This window comes from Dendrobates tinctorius, unplaced genomic scaffold (assembly GCF_039654945.1).
Source record: "Dendrobates tinctorius isolate UK_male_01 unplaced genomic scaffold, ASM3965494v1 ptg000086l, whole genome shotgun sequence".
Classification (NCBI taxonomy): domain Eukaryota; kingdom Metazoa; phylum Chordata; class Amphibia; order Anura; family Dendrobatidae; genus Dendrobates; species Dendrobates tinctorius.
This window is the reverse complement of record NW_027361754.1, coordinates 1659112-1680691: the sequence shown is the minus strand read 5'-3', so window position 1 is coordinate 1680691 and position 21580 is coordinate 1659112.

The window sequence follows — 21580 nt, the reverse complement described above, 5'->3', positions numbered from 1 at the left end:
TTGTGGTTTACCCCCACATGTGGGGTATCAGCGTACTCAGGACAAATTGCACAATAACTGTTAGGGTCCTGTTACCCTTGGAAAAATAAGAGTTGAGGGTTAAACGATCATTTTTTTGGAAAAAATATGATTTTTTAATTGTACGGCTTTATGTTATAAACTTCTGTGAAGCCCTTGGGGGTTCAAAGTTCTCACCACACATCTAGATAAGTTCCTTAGGGGGTCTAGTTTCCAAAATGGTGTAATTTGTGGGGGGTTTCCACTGTTTTGGTACATCAGGGGTTTTCCAATCACGACATGATGTCCGATCTCAATTCCAGCCAAAAACGTCAAATGGCGCTGCTTCCCTTCCGAGCTCTGCCATGCGCCCAAATAGTGGTTTACCCCCACATGTGGGGTATCAGCGTACTCAGGACAAATTGCACAATAACTTTTAGGGTCCTGTTACCCTTGGGAAAATAAAAATTGGGGTGAAAAGATCATTTTTGTGGAAAAAATATGATTTTTTAATTGTACCGCTGTACGTTATAAACTTCTGTAAAGCCCTTGTGGGTTCAAAGTTCTCACCACATATCTTGATAAGTTCCTTGGGGGGTCTAGTTTCCAAAATGGGGTCACTTGTAGGGGGTTTCCACTGTTTAGGTACATCAGGGACTCTCTAAACGTGACATGGCGTCCGATCTGAATTCCAGACAATTTTGCATTGAAAAAGTCAAACGGCGCTCCTTCCATTCTGAGCTCTGCTATGCGCCGAAACAGTCATTCCCTCCCACATGTCAGGTATCAGCGTACTCAGGACAAATTGCACAATAACTTTTGCAGTCCAATTTCTCCTGTTACCCTTGGTAAAATAAAAAAAATTGAACCTGAATTATTTTTTTTGTGAAAAAAAGTTAGATGTTCATTTTTTTGTAAATATTCAAAAAAATTCCTGTGACGCACCTAAAGGGTTAATAAACTTCTTGAATGTGGTTTTGAGCACCTTAAGGGGTGCAGTTTTTAGAATGGTGTCACTTTTGGGTATTTTCTATCATATAGACCCCTCAAAGTGGCTTCAAATGTGATGTGGTCCGTAAAAATAAAATGGTGTTGTAAAAATGAGAAATCGCTGGTCAACTTTTAACCCTTATAACTTCCTAACAAAAAAAAATTTTGGTTCCAAAATTGTGCTAATGTAAAGTAAACATGTGGCAAATGTTAGTTATCAGGTTTTTTGGGTGCCATATCTCTGTGATTTAAGGGCATAAAAATTCAAAGTTGGAAAATTGCGAAATTTTCAAAATTTTCGCCAAATTTCCATTTTTCTCACAAATAAACGCAAGTTATTTGAATGAAATTTTACCACTAACATGAAGTACAATATGTCACGAGAAAACAGTGTCAGAATCACCGGGATCCATGGAAGCATTCCAGAGTTATGACCTCATAAAGGTACAGTGGTCAGAATTGTAAAAATTGGCCCGGTCATGAACGTGCAAACCACCCTTGGGGGTGAAGGGGTTAAAGGCAAACATAATATTGCCGTATGAAAAGTTTGGCAATGGGCCAAATTGCCCTTTTTGCATTATAAAACTTTTTTGAAAAGTAACATTATAAAACATAACACAAATTAACATTAGGCAATAACAACATTGCTGCATGAGAATATTTCAATACAAAGGAAAAAAAGAGGTGCTCTCCAGAACCAAAAGTATTGCTAAAAGATAACACTCACATTTCTTCAGAATGTTTTCCAATCATATTAATATTCCACCATGACAGGCAAGGCTACCTCACGCCTTTCAGACAGATATTAGATGTCTGTAGAACAGACAATATTTAACCATGCTATACTGATCAAGTTAAAGGATGAAAAAACAAAACTCACTTGTTAAGACATAGAGAGAGCGTGATATTCTGAAGGCTGGTCGCCTTGATTTGTTACTATAGAAAGCTTGCAAAAAAGGTGACTATTTCACTAAGGCCAGCACGCCTTTCCTAGGCATTAGCAATTAAGTAGTGTATTTTCATCCTTTGACTTTACAGTATAGCGCGTTTCAATATTCTCTGTTCTACAGACATGTAATATCTGTCTGAAAGGCGTGAGGTAGCCTTGCCTGTCATGATGGATTATTAATATGTTTGGAAAACATTGTGGAAAAATGTGAATGTTCAATTTTTAAACAAAGTTTGGTGATGGAGAACACCTGTTTTTTTCCTTTGGATTTGTATTTGGAGCACCAGTGAAACCGCACTGGACATGTCCGGCCATCAGACTGATTGTGGCCACATACTTATAAATTCTCATACGTAGGGGAAGGAGAACGTGGAAGAGCAGCCTGTGGTTGCTGCTGTATACTGTGCCCAACATCGCCCTGTGTGGGGCCATACTGATGCCCATGATGTGGGAATTGCCCTGCCTCCTGGGAATGTTGGGGGTACTGGCCAGAGTAATAATGGGGAGGGGCATCTTGTTGGCTGTGGTAGGCACCTGGCTCATACCCACCAATATAGCCATATCGTCCCCAACCAGGTTGGGACCAGCCTCCAACACTGGGTGGGAACAAGTGGCCATATTGGTGGGGTTAGCTAGAGATTGACATTTGTGGCTGCTGAATTGAAGGTTGGGTAGTGGGAGGAAGGGGGTGAGGTGTAGGCCCATGTATTTGAGGATCCTCAGATCCTGCTTGAGCTTGCATTTGTGGGGGGTGCCTAAGGCGCATGAGATTTCTTGGTGAAAGCTGCCACCTCTCAATATATTCAAATAATTCGTAGGGCGTAGTGGGGTATGTGCAGGCATCAAGCAGGATCTGAAAGCATCCTCTAATACGGAGCCTGACCTCACGGGAAAGGGCACGGAGATAATTGGCCAGGCTGCGAGAGTATGCCTCCTCCCCATCATCAGTGTTTACTCTGGCTAAATAATTGAGGACCCCAGTGTCCACATTAGTGCGGGTATCAGGGGCAGGTATTTGCCGTCTTCGGCTTCTTCCTCGCCGGGATGTGGCAGTAGGCTGAGGGGAGCCCCGGATGTGGCCAGTTGGGCTGCTGCTGATATTGCGCTGATCCTCTGCTGTTGCTGATGCAGCAGCAGCACAGCAGCACCAGATAGTCCTGGTGGTGGGCTTTGGGGCGCAGACAATGGAACATCCTGACTTGATTCCTCACCCCTGCTCCTAGTAGGGGGAGAAGATGGGCCAGCCACCTCTTCCCCTGCAGAACCAGGATTAATGATGGGGTCGGTTTCTGAGCCAGTGTCTCTGTCCGTAAGGTTGGACTGAGTTCTGTGAAGAAATAGAACAGAGCCAAAAATACATACTTTACAGGGCCAAAAATAGGTATCTGTGTAATGTGGTGTGAGGTATCTACTTACGGTCTCAGATCCAGAATTGGGGCGAGGAAGGAGAGGCGGTCGTAATATATATATTTGCGTTTCACGTAGCCAGCATCCCCACTCCTGGACCGCTGCTGGCGTTCCCGGCGGTATTGGTCCCGGATGCTTCGCCAGCGTCTCATCACATCACCCACTGCAATGTGACAGGAAATATTGTCAAATTCACATATTTGATAGGTCACATTTGCTACCAGTAGTCTAGGCATGGGGCCTTCTGGGGTGTGCTTTCTACCCATGGTGGCATATCTATAATTGGGCAGATACACAGGGTCTCTTTAGTTGATGTATCAAGTAGCTACACTTAATAATTTGTTTGTCTAGGAGGATGAGGAGCTTGTGGCCTAAACCCAAATTATGGCTGTGTGAATCCACGTGTCACATCCAAATCTAACGGCCTCATGAGGAAAAAACTACAAGCACAGGAAGGAAGGTGCTGATTCTATATTCATTTTTTGTTGTGCGGTACTTTTACTCATTTTTTGGCTTGTACTTATGAATTTTCTGCTGCTCCTCACGTGGCCGATCACCAAAGTCATGGAACATCTGCCTACATATACGCCTCCATGACGCCTCCTTTCTTGCCCGGTTGGCATAATGGGCATCACGTTGGTCACATAGTTCGGGACGCTCCTGCACCAGGACTATTAACATTTCCACATTAATGTAAGTGGACGCCATGCTGCTGCTGTACTCCGTGGAGGCTGACTTCCTGGATGTCTGGAGCGCTTTTTGAGCTCATTTGCATGTCTAGGCTTCCTGATGATGAATTGGCCCATTTCCTGTCACCAGCCAAAAGACCTGCGTATTTCTCGCAGGTCACACGTGTGGTCCGTGTGTAATCCGTATTTTTTGCACACCCATAGACTAGCATTGGCGTACTACGGCCGTAGTACGCTGACAATCGCAGCATGCTGCGATTGGCACGAACCGTAGAATACGGATGAGAAATATATGGCTGGTGCGAGGTACCCCATAGAGAATCATTGGTCCATGTCTAATGCGTGCTTTTAGCGCCTTGCACTCGTCCGTATTTCTCGCTAGTGTGACCCCGGCCTAATGCTGTTGATCAAGCTGAGAGAACCCTGTTGGCATTAAACCAGGGTCAGGATTCTACAGAGTTATACTGTCAAAAATTCCAAAAGTGGGCGGTCCTTACTAGATGGAATGATAGTGCATTGGCGGCTCTCTTTCGGAAGGGTTTATCAGACACCGTAAAGGATGTTATGGTGGGATTTCCTGTTCCCTCTGGTCTGGATGATTCTATGTCATTAGCCATTCAAGTTGAACGTATGAAATGTATATCTCATGGGAATCAGAAGTAGTGCAAACATATAAATCCCCTAAAACAAATTTTTATTTAGTACATTAAAAAACACCTATCCCAGTGAAAAAATGGTCAATGCCAGAAATAACCAGACCTAAACTGGGATGCTAGATAGCCCTACAATAGGCTCACTGATACCTTCCTAACCGTGGAGGTTGGCACCCTACAAACGAGAATTGGCGCCCCCACTCAACGAGGACTGTCCCTCACTCCCCTACCAGTCCCTGTTCAGACAGGAGGGAAAACAATAATCCGGTACAGTACTGAAACTTCAGAATGCCCTAAGCTCGAGCAAAACCTCAAATAGTATTAACCTCATAGGACCCCCACACAGGGGTATGTTAACCAATGGATAGCTTGTCAAATACAGGTATGCCCCTCTGATATTGTAGCAGTAGACATTCAAATTGCCTTAGGCTATAATAGGACCCCAGGATAATGATCAAGATAAAAAATCTATTATCTCCACATCATGATCATATGTGACAGACTAATATGTCAAACATGCAAAACAGAAGCCGCGGAGACACCATCACATGTTTCTCAACGCAAGCAATGACCAGCCAGGTCTTTCCCCAGGAAGGAACAACCACGGGAAGGGCAGTCTCCAATGAAGGAAACCACCTATGCCAAAACATGGTATCCATCCACAGACAGCTGTTTCGGGGTATTGCCCCTCATCAGTGTGGAGTAGGAAACTGGCTGGTAGGAGCAATGCCTAGTAAAAGACTGTGAAGATGAGGATGAATGAACTCATGGAGATCAACATCCAACACTGCGGAGACACCATCACGTGTTTCTCAACGCAGTGATTCTAGAGCACTGCCCCCATCCCTTATGGGAAATATGCAAAACATGCAAAACAGAAGCCGCGGAGACACCATCACATGTTTCTCAACGCAAGCAATGACCAGCCAGGTCTTTCCCCGGGAAGGACTGCCCTTCCCGTGGTTTGATGATTAAATGATGATTTTTGATGATTAAATCAGCCTCACTACCTCCAGTTACCACCAGAGGGAGCCTGGAAGGAGAACTCACAACTGGTGGACCGAAAAATGAACTCACAACAGTACCTTCCCCTTGAGGAGGGGTCACCGAACCCTCATCCACGGCACCAGGCCAATCAGGATGGGCCTGATGAAAAGCACGAACCAATCTATTGGCATGAATATCAGAGACAGAGACCCAAGAATTATCCTCCTGGCCATAACCCTTCCATTTGACCAAATACTGGAGTCTCCGTCTAACCAAACGAGAATCCAAAATTTTCTCTACCTCATATTCCATATTGCCTTCAACCAACACAGGGTCAGGAGGTGCTGCCATAGAAACCACTGGCTCAACAAACCTCTTCAACAGAGACTTGTGAAATACGTTATGGATCTTGAACGTAACTGGAAGAGTCAATCGAAAAGAAACAGGATTAAGAATCTCCAAAATCTTATAAGGTCCAATAAATCTTGGCTTAAATTTTGGAGATGCAACCTTCATATTCTTAGACGACAACCAAACCATATCACCCACTTTAAACCAGGGACCAATGGTCCTATGCCAGTTGGAAAATCGCTGGGCCTTTAACTGAGAGAGTGACAACTTATCCACCACTTGGTCCCATATCTGCTGCATTCTCTCAACCACAGTGTCCACACCTGGGCAAGACGAAGATTCCACTTGCCCTGAAGGAGCATCGAGGATGAAACCCAAAATTACAGAAAAAGGGAGACATCAAAGTGGCAGAACTAGCTCTATTGTTCAGTGCGAATTCGGCCAAGTGCAAAAATGAGACCCAATCATCCTGATCAGCAGATATAAAACATCTTAAATAAGACTCCAAGGTCTGGTTTGTTCTCTCAGTCTGTCCATTGGTCTGGGGATGAAACGCGGAGGAGAAGGATAACTGAATTCCCAGATTGGAACAAAAGGCTTTCCAGAATCTGGAAACAAACTGGACTCCTCTGTCGGACACAATGTTCTCAGGAATCCCATGTAACCGAACCACCTGTTGTAAAAACAAGGGCACCAACTCAGCGGAAGATGGCAATTTTGGGAGTGGTACAAGATGGACTATCTTCGAAAATCTATCACAAATCACCCAGATAACAGTCATTCTCTGAGAGACAGGAAGATCAGAAATAAAATCCATTGAGATATGGGTCCATGGCCTCTTGAGCACCGGCAGGGGCATCAGCAACCCACTAGAACGAGAACAGGGTTTAGACCGAAAACAAGTCCCACAGAACTGTACAAAATTCCTAACGTCACGAGATAAGGCAGGCCACCAAAAAGACCGACTCACCAAATCTCTGGTACTAAAAATACCTGGATGACCAGCCAATGCGGAGCAATGAATTTCAGACATCACTCTCTTTTTCCACTGGTCAGGAACATACAATTTTCCCATAGGGCAACGCTCAGGTTTATCCTCCTGAAATTCCTCCAGAGCGCATCTCAAATCAGGCGAAATGGCAAAAAGAATTACCCCCTCACCTAGGATGGTAGTAGGCTTGGTCACAATAGGAGAATCAGCAAAGAAACTCCTAGAAAGGGCGTCTGCCTTAATATTCTTAGTGCCTGGAAGAAAGGAAACCACAAAATCAAAACGCGTAAAAAACAAGGCCCACTTAGCCTGTCTAGGATTCAAGCGTTTGGCCGACTCCAGATAAATCAAATTTTTGGAATCGGTGAGGACCACAACTTGATGTCTAGCTCCCTCCAACCAATGTGTCCACTCCTCAAATGCCCATTTCATGGCCAACAATTCCCGATTCCCCACGTCATAGTTGCGTTCAGATGGGGAGAACTTTCGGGAAAAGAAGGCACAGGGATTCATTTTAGACGTCACCTGATCTTTTTGGGACAAAACAGCTCCTGCACCAATCTCTGAAGCGTCTACCTCCACCTGAAAAGGAAGTGAGACATCAGGTTGCCGCAAAACCGGAGCAGAAGTAAATCTCCGCTTAAGCTCCTGAAAGGCCGAGACAGCCTCTGAAGACCAATTCAGCACATCAGCGCCCTTCTTGGTCAGATCAGTCAGTGGTTTGACAATACCAGAAAAATTAGCTATAAATTTACGATAAAAATTAGCAAAACCCAAAAACTTCTGGAGAGCCTTCAAAGAAGTGGGTTGAACCCAATCATAAATGGCCAGTACCTTGGTCGGGTCCATTTCAATAGTTGACGGAGACCAAATAAATCCCAAAAATGAAATCCTCTGTACACCAAAAAGGCACTTTGATCCGTTAACATACAAGGAATTCACTCTCAAAATCCGGAACACAGTCCGAACATGTTCCACATGAGAATCCCATTCCTGGGAAAAGATCAAAATATCATCCAGATAGATGATCAAAAACTTATCCACAAAGTCCTGGAAAATATCATTCATGAAGGATTGGAAGACAGAAGGGGCATTAGTGAGCCCAAAATGCATCACTAGGTACTCAAAATGTCCCTCCGGAGTATTAAACGCCGTCTTCCATTCATCCCCATGCTTGATGCGAATAAGATTATACGCCCCCCCCTGAGGTCAAGCTTAGTAAACCAGCAAGCACCTTTAACTCTAGAGAATAAATCAGAAATCAGGGGTAACGGATACTGATATTTAACCGTAATTTTGTTGAGGGAACGATAGTCAATACAAGGCCTTAATGAACCATCTCTCTTGGCCACGAAAAAAACCCAGCACCTAAGGGCGAAGAGGATGGTATAATATGACCCTTCTTCAACGACTCCTTAATATAAGATCGCATAGCCTCGTGTTCAGGTACAGATAAATTGAAAAGTCGACCCTTGTAAAATTTACACCAAGGTCTCAACTCAATTGTCATAACTCCTATGAGGAGGCAAAGACGCAGACTTACTCTCACTAAATACATAATAAAAATCAGCCAAATAGTCAGAAACATCATGCGACTGGGGAGAGGTGGAGAAAACAGCAGTGTCGCCAAGAGCACGCAGACAACCCCAACTCACCACAGACACAGATTTCCAATCCAAAACCGGATTATGGATTTGCAACCAGGGAAAACCCAGAACAATGGTATCATGTAAATTATGCAACACCAAAAATCTGCAATTTTCTAGGTGGTCTGGGGCGACCCGCATTATCACCGGAGTCCAAAACTGAGGTTTATTCTTCACCAGAGGAGTAGCATCAATACCCCTCAAAGGAATAGGCGTCTGCAGAGGTATCATAGGAAAACCACAACGTTTAGCAAAATCCAAGTCCATCAGATTCAAGGCCGCTCCTGAATCCACAAAAGCCTTCGTGGAAAATGTGGATAAGGAGCAGATCAGAGTAATTGCCAAAAGAAACTTAGGTTGTACACCAGCCACAGCAAATGTGTGTGCAAAACGTTTCTCTCGTTTAGGGCAGACAGAAATAACATGAGAGGCATCTCCACAGAAAAAACAGAGCTTATTACGACTTCTAAACTCCTTCTGACGTTGCGCCCTAGACAAAACGCTATCACATTGCATAGGTTCAGACATTTGTTCAAAAGGTGGCAGCACCTCCTGTCACTGGACAGGGTTGTGGCGCTGCTTTACTCTGCGAAATAGGAGCTCAGAGGAGGGGGAGAACTCCCCACTGGGATCTACGTATTATGGTTAATTGTTTGACTAATGGTTCGGGACTATGCATACTGTTGACAATATGGCGGAGAGGCTGCCAATGATGGAGGAGGACACGACGCATGTTGAAGTGCGGAATACTGAGAAGTTGCTCAGGTTCTTTGAGCTCCCACTCTCACGTTGGGGAGAGAGTGACAACTGCAAAAGGGGAAGGGTGGGGGGAGGGGAAGCGGAGAGGGATGGGGGGAGGTGGGTGGGGCGGATTTGTAGGGAGATGGGGGTTTTCATGCTGTTTGACCGGGTATGATTGGGACCACAATGTAATGATGTTACTTGATGATGATGGATTGTTCTTTCTAATGCACAATGAGTAACCGTACTGTTCGGATGTTAAGTTGGAATGTACATGGTATATCTGATAAGGTTAAGAGGGCGGCTGTTCTGAATCATATCAAATCCTGTGAACTTATGATCGCGTGCTTGCAGGAGACACATCTCACTAGAGACACTATGCACTGGTTGTCAAGAGCCTGGATGCTAAAGACATATCATTCTACTTATTCCTCGTACTCCAGGGGGGTGTCAGTCCTAATACACAAAAACACACATTATGAAGAGCTGGAAGTGCATGTAGACAGTGAAGGGCAGTATGTATGGATTGCTTGCAGATTGTTCGGACACAAAATGATTTTAGTGGCTTTATATATCCCTCCACCTTACTCTAAAAAGAAACTACAAGCAGTACTGGAACTGACGGGCAGATGGGGGGAGACTCCGTTGTTGATTATGGGAGATGTTAACAACACTATGAATGATTATTGGGATAAAGTAAGACCGGCAGGTACGGAAGCTGGACAGGACAAGATGACTGCCTTTGGCAAGTATGTAGGGGAACTTGGGCTGGTAGATCTGTGGAGAGTACGAAATGAGGGTAAGAGGACTTTTTCATGTCATTCGGCAACACATGGAACACTGTCGAGGATAGACCTGGCTTTGGGGGATACCGCTATGGACGGGATGGTGGGGGAGGTGGAATACCTACAGAGGACTCTCTCGGATCATGGTCCTATGGTGGTCACGCTTCTAGTGAGATCTGCTCAGGGTCAGAGGGGAGGTTGTCTTCACCCGACGTGGCTTAAAGTGGTGGACATGGGTGGCATAACCAAAGAGCTAGAGCACTTCTTCCAAATGAACGAAGGGAGTACTGAGGCCACAACGGTATGGGATGCCATGAAGGCGTTTACGAGGGGACTTTATATAAGTGAGATTGCGAGGTGTAAGACCAAAACTAAATTGGCAGATCAACAAATAAAGGATGACCTGACAAGAGCGGAGGCAGACATGATTTTGGCGCCAACGAGTGAAGCTCACAATAGACTAAAATTGGCTCAGGAGGCAGTTGATAAACTGCACATGATGCAAGCTGAGAGGAAAAGGGCATTTCAGCAAGCCCAATTCTTTGAAGGAGAGAGAGTAGGTCACTTGTTGGCGGTGATATCTGCGGCACAGAGGGAGTCTTCCAGGGTGTATAAACTGAGAGATCAAACGGGCGACTCTGACAGACACAAAGGACATACTGGAGGTCTTCAAGGCATATTACATGGCACTGTACACTTCGAGAGCACGGGACACAGAGGGGGATGTGGAGAATTTTTTGGAAGGCATTTCACTACCTAAATTGTCTGAGGAAGATAGGTTGAGGTTGGAAGAACCTGTGAGTGTGGAGGAGGTGGAATGTGCAATACTGTCTATGCCCAATAACAAATCACCGGGAGCTGATGGTCTACCTGGGGAGGTGTACAGGGAGTTAGTGGAACTGCTGGCTCTGAAATTGAAATCTGTGTTTGATGAGGCTTTAGTGACGGGGGCACTGCCGAGGATCAATGGAGGAAGCGGTGATAGTAGTTCTGCCGAAGGAGGGAAAAGATCTCATGGATGCGGAGTCGTACAGGCCCATTTCGTTGTTGACAACGGATGTCAAAATACTCGCTAAGATCCTGGCCACCCGGCTCACCGGGGTTGCGCATACCATTATACACGAGGACCAGTCAGGCTTTATGCCTAACCGCTCCACAGCTGTTAACTTAAGAAGATTATTTCTTAATATGCAACTGCCTGCTGATAATGGTGGCAGGAGAATAGTGATGTCATTGGACGCTAGGAAAGCATTTGATAGCATGGAATGGCAATATTTATGGAAAATCATGGAACTGATGGGATTCGGCCCCGCGTTCATGGCCTGGGTGAGGTTATTGTATTCATCCCCAAAGGCGGTAGTTAAGGTGAATGGAGAACAGTCCGGGATGTTTGACTTGCATAGGGGCACAAGGCAGGGGTGTCCGCTGTCCCCGCTATTGTTCGCGGTGGCAGTGGAGCCCCTGGCGGCCAAGATCAGAGCTGAGAGGGGAGTGGTCGGATTTAAATTTGGGAAGCTGGAAGAAAAAATATCATTGTATGCCGACGACATCCTGTTGTTTTTGGAAAGTGCAGGAGAGACACTGGGGTGCGCGATGGATGTAATTAAACAATTTGGGAGCATTTCGGGACTGGAGATAAATTGGCACAAGTCTTATGTCATGGCTGTGGATAGAGCAATAGAAGCGGAGGAGATAGATGAGAGGGGGAAACAACTCCAGCTAGTTTCACAGTTTAAATACCTAGGGATATGGGTAACTCTTCCACTGTCCCGATTCACGGGTCTGAATTTGGTTCCTCTGCTAGAGAAATTTAAAGGGAAAATAGGTGCATGGTGCAAATTGGCTTTAACGGTAACGGGTAGAACTAACCTGATTAAGATGGTCCTTATGCCACAACTAATGTACGTTTTGCACAATTCGCCGATATGGCTACCAAAAAAACGGTTTCGGGGCATTGATTCTGTCTTCAGATCCTTGATATGGGGCAAGAAGCAGGCACGGATTAAATTTGGAACTCTGCAAAAAGGAAAGGAAGAGGGAGGACTGGCCGCACCAAATCCATGGGTCTATTTCTTGGCAGTACAGGGCCAGCATGTCAGGGGATGGAGAGAGCTCGATTGTGGAGGAGCAGCTCACCGGGTGCTGGTACATGTGACGGGGAGACGCCCACTTATCCAGGGTCTAGAGGATGGTACCTTTAAGAAACTGGGAGCACCATATCCTACCATAGGCATGATTCAGAAGGTATGGGACACCATTAAAAGGATCAGAGGGGTGGATGAGCTGACTAGGTACTCACCGGTGTGGGACAATGAGCATCTGCCGGAACTTAATAAGCTGCGTCAAATGGGCAATTGGAAGGCGAAAGGAGTGAGATATGTGTGCCAGCTGCAGAGTGGAACGGACCTGAAGACCTTTGAGACATTGAGAGAGGAATTTGATTTGCCTTCGGTATGGGGGTTTCAATACTATATGCTTCGACATGCTTGGAGGGCACAGTGTAGATTGGGAGCCATGACGGTTCAGGGCGACATTGTACTAGACTTTGTGTGTATGAAGGGAGGGACGAGGGGAGTTATATCGAGCATATATCATGATCTACTACACTCCTATCTGGGGGACAATCACCCCACTGCAGAGAGTAAATGGGAAAGGGAGGTGGGTACCCTTACAACAGAACAATGGAAGGCTATTCTTGAATATGTCCCGAAGATCTCTCTAAGCGAGCAGGCACGGCTATCCCAATTATATGTAATACATAGAACATACAAAACACCGCTGGTCCTATTCAAGGCGGGCTTGAGGGGTGACCCTAGCTGCCCTAGATGTGGCACAGACCAGGCCGGACTGTTACACATGCTATGGTCGTGTCCGCGGCTGGTGGCATACTGGCTGGTCGTTATCAACAAAATTAAGAGAGCTTATGCATGTACGCTCGACAGGAATCCAGTGCTGTGTGTTTTGGGGGAGGTGGATGGGATACCTGTCTCAGAACATTACAAAGTGGCAATAGCGAGGTTGCTGTATGTGGCACGCAAACTAATAGCACGAAAATGGAAGGATTCGGAAACCCCCACTAGGAGGGAATTTATTGCTCAGACATGTACGGTAATGCATTTAGTGGAAAACATTTACAGACGAAGGCATGGTGAAAGAACTTTCGAAAAAATATGGTCCGCCTGGATGGCGGTGATATGATTGCTAAGACTCTCATGTATACTCGGCACAAGGAGTATTGGGGCAGGGGGGAGGGGGGGATGGCTTTGATTGTATTACTACAAGATATGTGAATTGTTACATGTATATTGATATCCACTGTTTATTGTTTAAAATCTTTTGAAGCCTAAATAAAAATAACTGGTTTAAAAAAAAAAAACGCCGATCAACTTGAATGGCTAGTGACATAGAATCGTCAAGACCAGAGGGAACAGGAAATCCCACCATAGTATCTTTTAAAGTTTCAGACAAACCCTTCCGAAAGAGAGCTGCCAATACACTATCATTCCATTTAGTAAGGACCGCCCACCTTCGGAATTTCTGACAGTATAACTCTGCAGGATCCTGACCCTGGTTCAATGCCAATAGGGCTCTCTCAGCTTGATCAATAGCATTAGGTTCATCATATAACAACCCCAAGGCTTGAAAAAATGCATCCACATTAGTCAAAACATGATCTTCAGGTGGCAAAGAAAACGCCCAATCCTGGGGATCGCCGTGCAGCAAGGAGATGACAATTTTAACCTGCTGCGCAGAGCTCCCCGATGAGTTAGGCTTCAAGGCAAGAAATAATTTACAATTATTCTTAAAATTCAAAAATTTAGACCGATCCCCAAAAAACACATCAGGAGTAGGGATCTTTGGTTCAACAGCATGTGAATGAGTGAGATAGGCGGAAATTCCCCGCACTTCAGCAGCAAGCTGCTCCACACGATCAGGCAATTGCTTAATCTCCATCAAGGAGAAAGAAAAAAAAAAAGAATCCTCCTACGGCCCCAGAGAAAAAGAGGAGAAAATATACATAGAAAAAAAAAAAAATTCCGACACTTTTTTTTTTTTTTTAAACAATTCTCTCCTGCTTTTGAGTACCCTAGAATCTGCGGTATGGCTGGTGAGTCTGTTATGAATGAGTCACCGAGGAGGAAAAAACAAAAAGCAAGCTAAGCCCAGAAAACTGGAGAGGTTGGTAACTAGCGGATTGCAGACCCCTGATCCTATACACACAACTAGCAGTAGCCGTGGGCCTACGGTGGTCCTAGACGCCTCGTCACGGCCGGAGAACTAAATAAGCCTAAAGAAAGAAAGGGAAAATCTAAACTGCCCCAGAGCAGACCCCAAAGCAATAGACAGCCCCCAACATGTATTGTCGGTGAAACAAGATGAAAACACAAACACAGATAGAAAGATAGGCTGAGCAAACGATGGGGCCCTCACTAACTAGAAAGGACAGGAAAGAAAAGCTGCTGTCTGCAATCACGCAAAAAACCCTGCCAAAAAACGTCCAACACGTCTGATAGAAAAAGGCCCTGAAGTCGCTAGACTTCAAATCCCTATATCAGCACTCAGGTATATTCTGAAGACAGAGCAAAAGAGATCAACTGATCAGAGACAAAATGGGGATTCAGCCCAGTCCCAGCCAGGGCTGGCTGAACACAAAAACTAAGTAAACCAGACAAAAACTCATATGAACAATAGCAGAGAAAACTTAGCTTTAACAAGGCAGGAACCAAACTGGAAACCAGAACACACTTTTTCCCCATTATGTAGACAGGGGCAAAATTGTTTGGTGAATTGGAACGCGCGGGGTTAATATTTCGCCTCACAACATAGCCTAGGACGCTCTCGGGATCCAAACGTGTGACTGTGCCAAATTTTAAGGCTGTAGCTGGGACGGTGCGGATGCCTATCCCGGACATACACACACACACACACACACACATATACACACTTTGAGCTTTATATATTAGATATCGCCTGTACATTATACACTGTATATCCCCCATACATTATATATAAGCCCATCCTCCCGTACATTACATATACATATATATATCCCCCATACATTATCCGAAAGTTTTCAAAGATCAAACATCAAAGTCAATAGGTACAAACTCAAAAGGACTGACATGAACCCACACCCTACCTAAGCATAATTAAAGCAAGATAGGAAAAAAGTATATTTAACCATATGAAAATTTATACACCAGTGTACCAAATCCTAAGAGGATAAGAAAGACTAAACGTAAAAAATTGTTCAAAGATCACTAATGAAAGTACAAGGTCAGTGACTAAAAAAGCAGTAATTGCACACATGCATGTCAAACCCTGTATAATTAATAGAGGGTGGGACATATAAAGCAGTGTAGTAAAATACAAAAACTGCCATGTGAACTAAAAACTATGGTAGAAACCTGCTGCTATTGGGCGTATACATAGCAATGTACGAGTCTTCATATGAGGCGAGAAGTAGAATACCTGCGGGCGGCAGGCTGGGGCTTCAAGGATAGGCTGATTCTGACACTTTGCACAGCAGGCACTTTTGTTATACAGTAGACACCTTGGCTTCTTTGTATTATACTGCTCACCTCATATGTGTATTTCCTGCTGAATACTACATTTGTATTGCAAACTTGAGCCATGCTTGTAAAAGTTACCCCTTAGGCTATGTGCACACGCTGCGGATTCACCAGCGGATTTTTCCATGCGGATCCACCGGTAAAACCACAGGTAAATTGACCTGCGGTTTTCCTGCGGATTGGCCTGCGGTTTGACACCTGGACAATGGAATAGGTGGCAAACCGCAGCGGAATCCGCAGAAAGAATTGACATGTCAATTCTTTCTTCGGATTTAAAACCGCAGCTTTTCCGCAGTTGAAAAACCGCAGCATGTGCACTGCAGATTGTAAATCCCATAGACTTACATGGTACTGTACACTGTCTGCGGAACTGCTGCAGATCCGCAGCGGACAAATCCGCAGCAGAATCCGCAGCGTGTGCACATACCCTTATTGTCCTGCTTTTGGTAGTAATACTCTGTTGACATAATTTTATTCTTGTATCAATAAATTTTCATATGGTTAAATATACTTTTTTTTTTTCATATCTTCCTTTAACCCCTTCGTGACCGGGCCAATTTTTTTAATTCTGACCAATGTCACTTTATGTGGTCATAACTCTGGAATGCTTCAAAAAATTCCAGTGATTTTGAGACTGTTTTTTGTGGCACATTATAATTTATGATAGTGGTAAATTCAGATTGATATATTTTGTGTTTATTTATAAAAAAATATCAGAAACTTGACAAAAATGGAAAAAAAATTGCAATTTTCAAACTTTGAATGATTATCCCTTTAATCCAGATAGTCATACTACAGAAAAACATTAATAAATAACATTTCTCACATGTCTGCTTTACATCAGCACCATTTTTAAAACACTAATTTATTTTGTTAGCCTTTTAGGAGGTTTAAAAATGCAGCAGTAATTTTTCATTTTTTCAAGGAAATTTTCAAAATTTATTTTTTTGAGGGACCTATCCGAGTTTGACGTGACTTTGGGGGTCCTATATATTGGAAAACCCCAAACATGATACCATTTTAAAAACTGCACCCCCTGACATATTGAAAACTGCTCTCAGGTAGTTTATTAACCCTTCAGGTGATTTTCAGGAATTAATGCAAAGTGGTATAGCAGGAGTGAAAAAGTGTTTACCACCTAAATGTCACTAACATCTGAACTGACCACTATAGCCGGCAAACTCTAAGGCTAAGTGCACACGCTGCAGATTAAACTGCATTTTTTTCCGTGCAGATCCGCAGGTAAAGTGACCTGTGGTTTAGCTGCGGATTTGCCTGCAGTTTTCCACTGCGGTTTGAACAGGTGCCAAACCGCTGCGGAATCCACAGAAAGAGTTGACATGCTGCGGATTGTAAACCACAGCAAAACCGCGTGGAAAAAAACGCAGCATGGGCACTGTGGTTTGGAAATCACATTGGATAACATGGTACTGTACCATGTCTGCGGAACTGCTGCGGTTCCGTAAGGCCAAAAACGCTGCGGAACCGCAACAGAATCCGCAGCATGTGCACATCTATTTGGCCATGAACTGCTACGGCAAACATCAGGACCACTCAATCATAGTCTCAGTGTGTCAATTAGATTAAAGTGCAAGCCCCCACAATCTATTAACCATTTATTTGATGTAGTCACTTTTGACAGCAGCAACTAAGGGGTTAAACAGATATGGATGGTGCCAACACCGATCATTTGTGATACAGCAAGTTGTCAGCAGGGTTGTGGAGTCGGTAAGCCAAACCTGCGACTCCGATTCCTCAATTTCCCTTACACTGACTCCGACTCCACGACTGCCACATATATTGCTTATATTTAAGTGAAAAATTTATTGTAGTACAATGTGAACATCAGACATTTAATCATTTTTATGATACAATAATCAAGATATTTAGATAGAACATAATATTTATTGAAATACAACTTTAGAACACAAAAAACTGTAATAAATTGTAAACATGTAATACACTATGTAATATCGATTACATATATATATATATATATATATATATATATATATAGTGTGTGTATATATATAACACCATGTAATAAACTATAAGTGGCAAAAAACAGTTTTCAACAAAAACATACTAAATAACATTTGTGCAGTCTATGAATTTGTTCTAAGAAATAAAATTGCCTAAATCAGATCCTCCTTCATAGATGACCTCAAATCTGACCTAATAATTTTAAGGCTAGAGAACAACCTCTCTACACTAACTTGGGTTGGAGGCAAAGCCGTAACCACATGGGCAACATCTCTAACAATTTCCGGGTATAAAGGAATTGCCTCATGCACAGTCAGTTTTGATGAACAGTTGAATTTTTCTATTTCTTTGAGAACAAGTGAAACATTTTGCTGAAATATGGTCAATCTGCTTGCTATAGGAGACGGAGTGAAATCTTTTTCCTTGCGGCAACGCTTTGCCTGCTCCATGTCATCCAAATACTTGTCAAAGTCAAACTCCTCATCTGATGAGGATGAAGATATGGCAGCAGTAGCACTGTCAGGAACCGAGTCCTCTTGTGCCGGGCAGTCCTTCTCTAGGCCACTCTTCCTAACTGCTACCTCAGTCAGAGCTTCTTTTCCTTTAGTAAGCTGTTGATCATCAAGCAATATACGATGACTTGGGTCCACATAAACAGCCGCCAGAAAAATTTTATTTTCCAATAGCTGTGTCTCTCTCCGTTTCATTGAAGCAGAAATGCCATCTGCGATTAAACAGCAAAATAGCAAGTTCTTCCGCTCCCTCATGAAAATGCCAGGAGTTAAATCCTCAGCTTGTAATTTTTTAGTCACAGTAAATGGGTGATTAAGCAATTCCTTCAATTCAGCCACCTGTGTCCATTAACCTTCATTTAGGGTTACCTGAGGGTACGCCATATCTATAAGAAACGGTTTTAGTTGATCAACAATTGCCCTTTTCCAGCACGTCTCTTCAAGATGGAATCAATTTTAGGGGTTCTGGCGGCAATAACCAATTTCCTCACTTTTCCAATCAGATTTCCAGCAGGTCCCTCTTGCATACTATCTCTTATTGCCAACTGCAGTGTGTGCACAACACAGTGCATGTGATGAATAGGAAAGTGTTTTGAAGCAGCTTCAACGAGATCATCTATTTCTACAGTATAATTTTGCTGTTCTTCTGTAGTAATATCTGTTTGTTCCTCAGTTACATGAACAGCACTGTGGCCTTCCATCTCAAACATACTGAATCCTAAATGTTCCTCTAGCTGTTGTTCATTATTCTCATTCATCAGTGTAATTGTATCATTGAGGAATGATAAAGTTATAGGGGAATCTCTACCACTACACCCTAGGTTTATTTTTAGGAAGGCGCAAAATCTGGGCAATTTGATAGCCCCCCTATCTCCAAGCCTCTGAGCAATGCTACATCAAACTCAAAAAAACTACCAGTTGGCTTTTTTCCTTGTAGAAAGTGTGGCCCATGTAAAAAATTGGTTCCTAAGAAACAATTAGTGATTACAAATAAATTTGAGGAGGTACAAATTAAAGATTTTATAACATGCGATACTACAGGGGTCATATATGGTATGACATGTCCCTGTGGGAAATTGTATATCGGGCGCACTATACGCCCGATGCATGTTCGGATAGCTGAACATTTGCGCAACATTGGAAACAGATTTATTGGTCACCCACTTTCACATCATTTTATTAAGTATCATGGTGGCTCTATTAAGAACATTAAAATAACCGGCATTAGAGTGGTTAAAAAAATTTGGAGGAAAGGGAACTTTATTCAACAAATGTCGAGGGAAGAAAGTAGATTGATATTTGAAATGAATTCACTGGTCCCCAATGGCCTAAATAGTGAGATTGTATTGTTTGCTTTTAATGTATGAATATAGAGGCAGGACACCGTGGGTATATAAGCGCTCATCTAATTCCTGTGGACCATCTCTGAGGAAGGAATCCGATGATGCCGAAACGCGTAAGATAGCTTTTTGGTCTAATCCGCGCTTATTAGCCAGTCACGTGGTTTCCCACGTGACTGTGACGTAACGCAAGGTCCTGCGGGCTCTGTTACCTTGCTGGCTTTATACCTACACGCGTCACTCTTTTTGCCCTTCACCAGCGGCCGCCACGTGGTTAGGTGGACGTCTGTCACCGGCAGGGACAGCGTCCAGTACCCACGGTTCTGACCTGCGCCTCCAGGACTTGAAAGTCTGCATTTTCATTGTTTTTCCTCCGTCTGAACTGTTGCCTATACACGGGGAACTGTGCTCCGAGGATTTGGAATCCGGCTTCCTTATAACTGTTGCCATCTGAACTGTTGCTTCTGCATTAGGACATTATTAGAATGCAGATAACGCTCTGTATGTTTTGTGACTAATTTTATTGCTGCTCTTTTCAACCACTGCTGGATGGCACTTTTCTTCTTATAAGGAGAGGAGGGTGTATTTAGCATATAAACATACTCTTATTTGCATCTTTTTTCCCTGGTTTACCCTGCTAGCGCAAATAGTTATTACTTAGTAATTGTACTTATGTTTAAAGCATTGTCGGTTACAATAGCAAGAACCTGTTCTTTTTTGAGTTTGTAATCTTGCAGAACTTTTTCCACTAAGGCCTGGAGAAACTGGCTGCTGTGATGAGCTTTAGTATCTGTTACTGCCAGCATGTTGGTAACAATTTTTGTTGTCACAAAGATATCGAACATTGATGGCAAAATAGTTCACTCTGTGCAGGCATCCATTTTAAGAAACATGAAGCGTCTTTTGAGAGTCTTTTTAAGATCTTCCTTTTGTTTAAGGGCTTCTTCAATCACTAATTTTCTAATACGTTCTCTTTCCAGAGAAACACCAAGTTTGGGGGCCATTTCTCCATTAAGAGCTGTAAAAGCTGGTCGTGCAAATAATGTTAATGGTACAACGTCCTTCACAACAAGCTGGAGGAGCTGTCTTTTAGACATATCTGCTGTCATTGTTACAGTAACTTTGTCACTTACAAAATATCTTGTTAATGATGTTTGAGACGCTCTTTCCTCCTCCTTTGCCTGGCAGGAAGTCTTAGTCTGTGTGCTATCCGGCTTTCATTCTTTTTGGTACTGATAAGATATGGAGACAGATATGGATAAATGGATAGAGCAGATTTCTAATCTGCTTTTGATATTGAAAACATTATCTATGAGCTCAAAAACCTTTCAGGTGATGCGGTTTTTTAAAAATCTGATCGGCTTTTGCAGCTGAAAAACGTATCCTCAAAGGCAGGAAAAACGCTGTGTGTGAATGTAGCCTTAGATCAGGAATAGAACAGCCATTTATAGGACATTTCATAACTTTCCCAAATTCCTATGAAAAAATATTCAGCACATTCTGCATTGAACTACTGTACCCAATTTATTATATATTTTAGGAGTCGGACCATTTTATACCGACTCCACCAAAATGAGCTCCGACTCCACAGCCCTGGTTGTCAGATATAGTGGACAGCCGACAACTGCTGGATTGTCACCTGTATGGGGATGATATTCCCTTATATCTCAGGTCAGTAAAAAGACGTATTGGCTGTCACGAAGGGTGAGGTTTGTGTTCACCCTCATACATTATATATTCCCTCCGTACATGATATATATCCTCCCATACAGCGCGTTACATTATCCACAGCACAATCCGCCTGTTCTGTACCCCAGGATTTTCCCTGATGTTTCCACGTTCAGTATTTCCTGCGGATTGGACGCTGTGTACATCCGCAGCATCCAGATGTTACAGCATAGTGGATGGGATTTTATGAAATCCCGTCTCCACTATGCATGCAGGGACGCCTCCTGCTTTACTGCGTACACGCACCTGCGGCGCGTC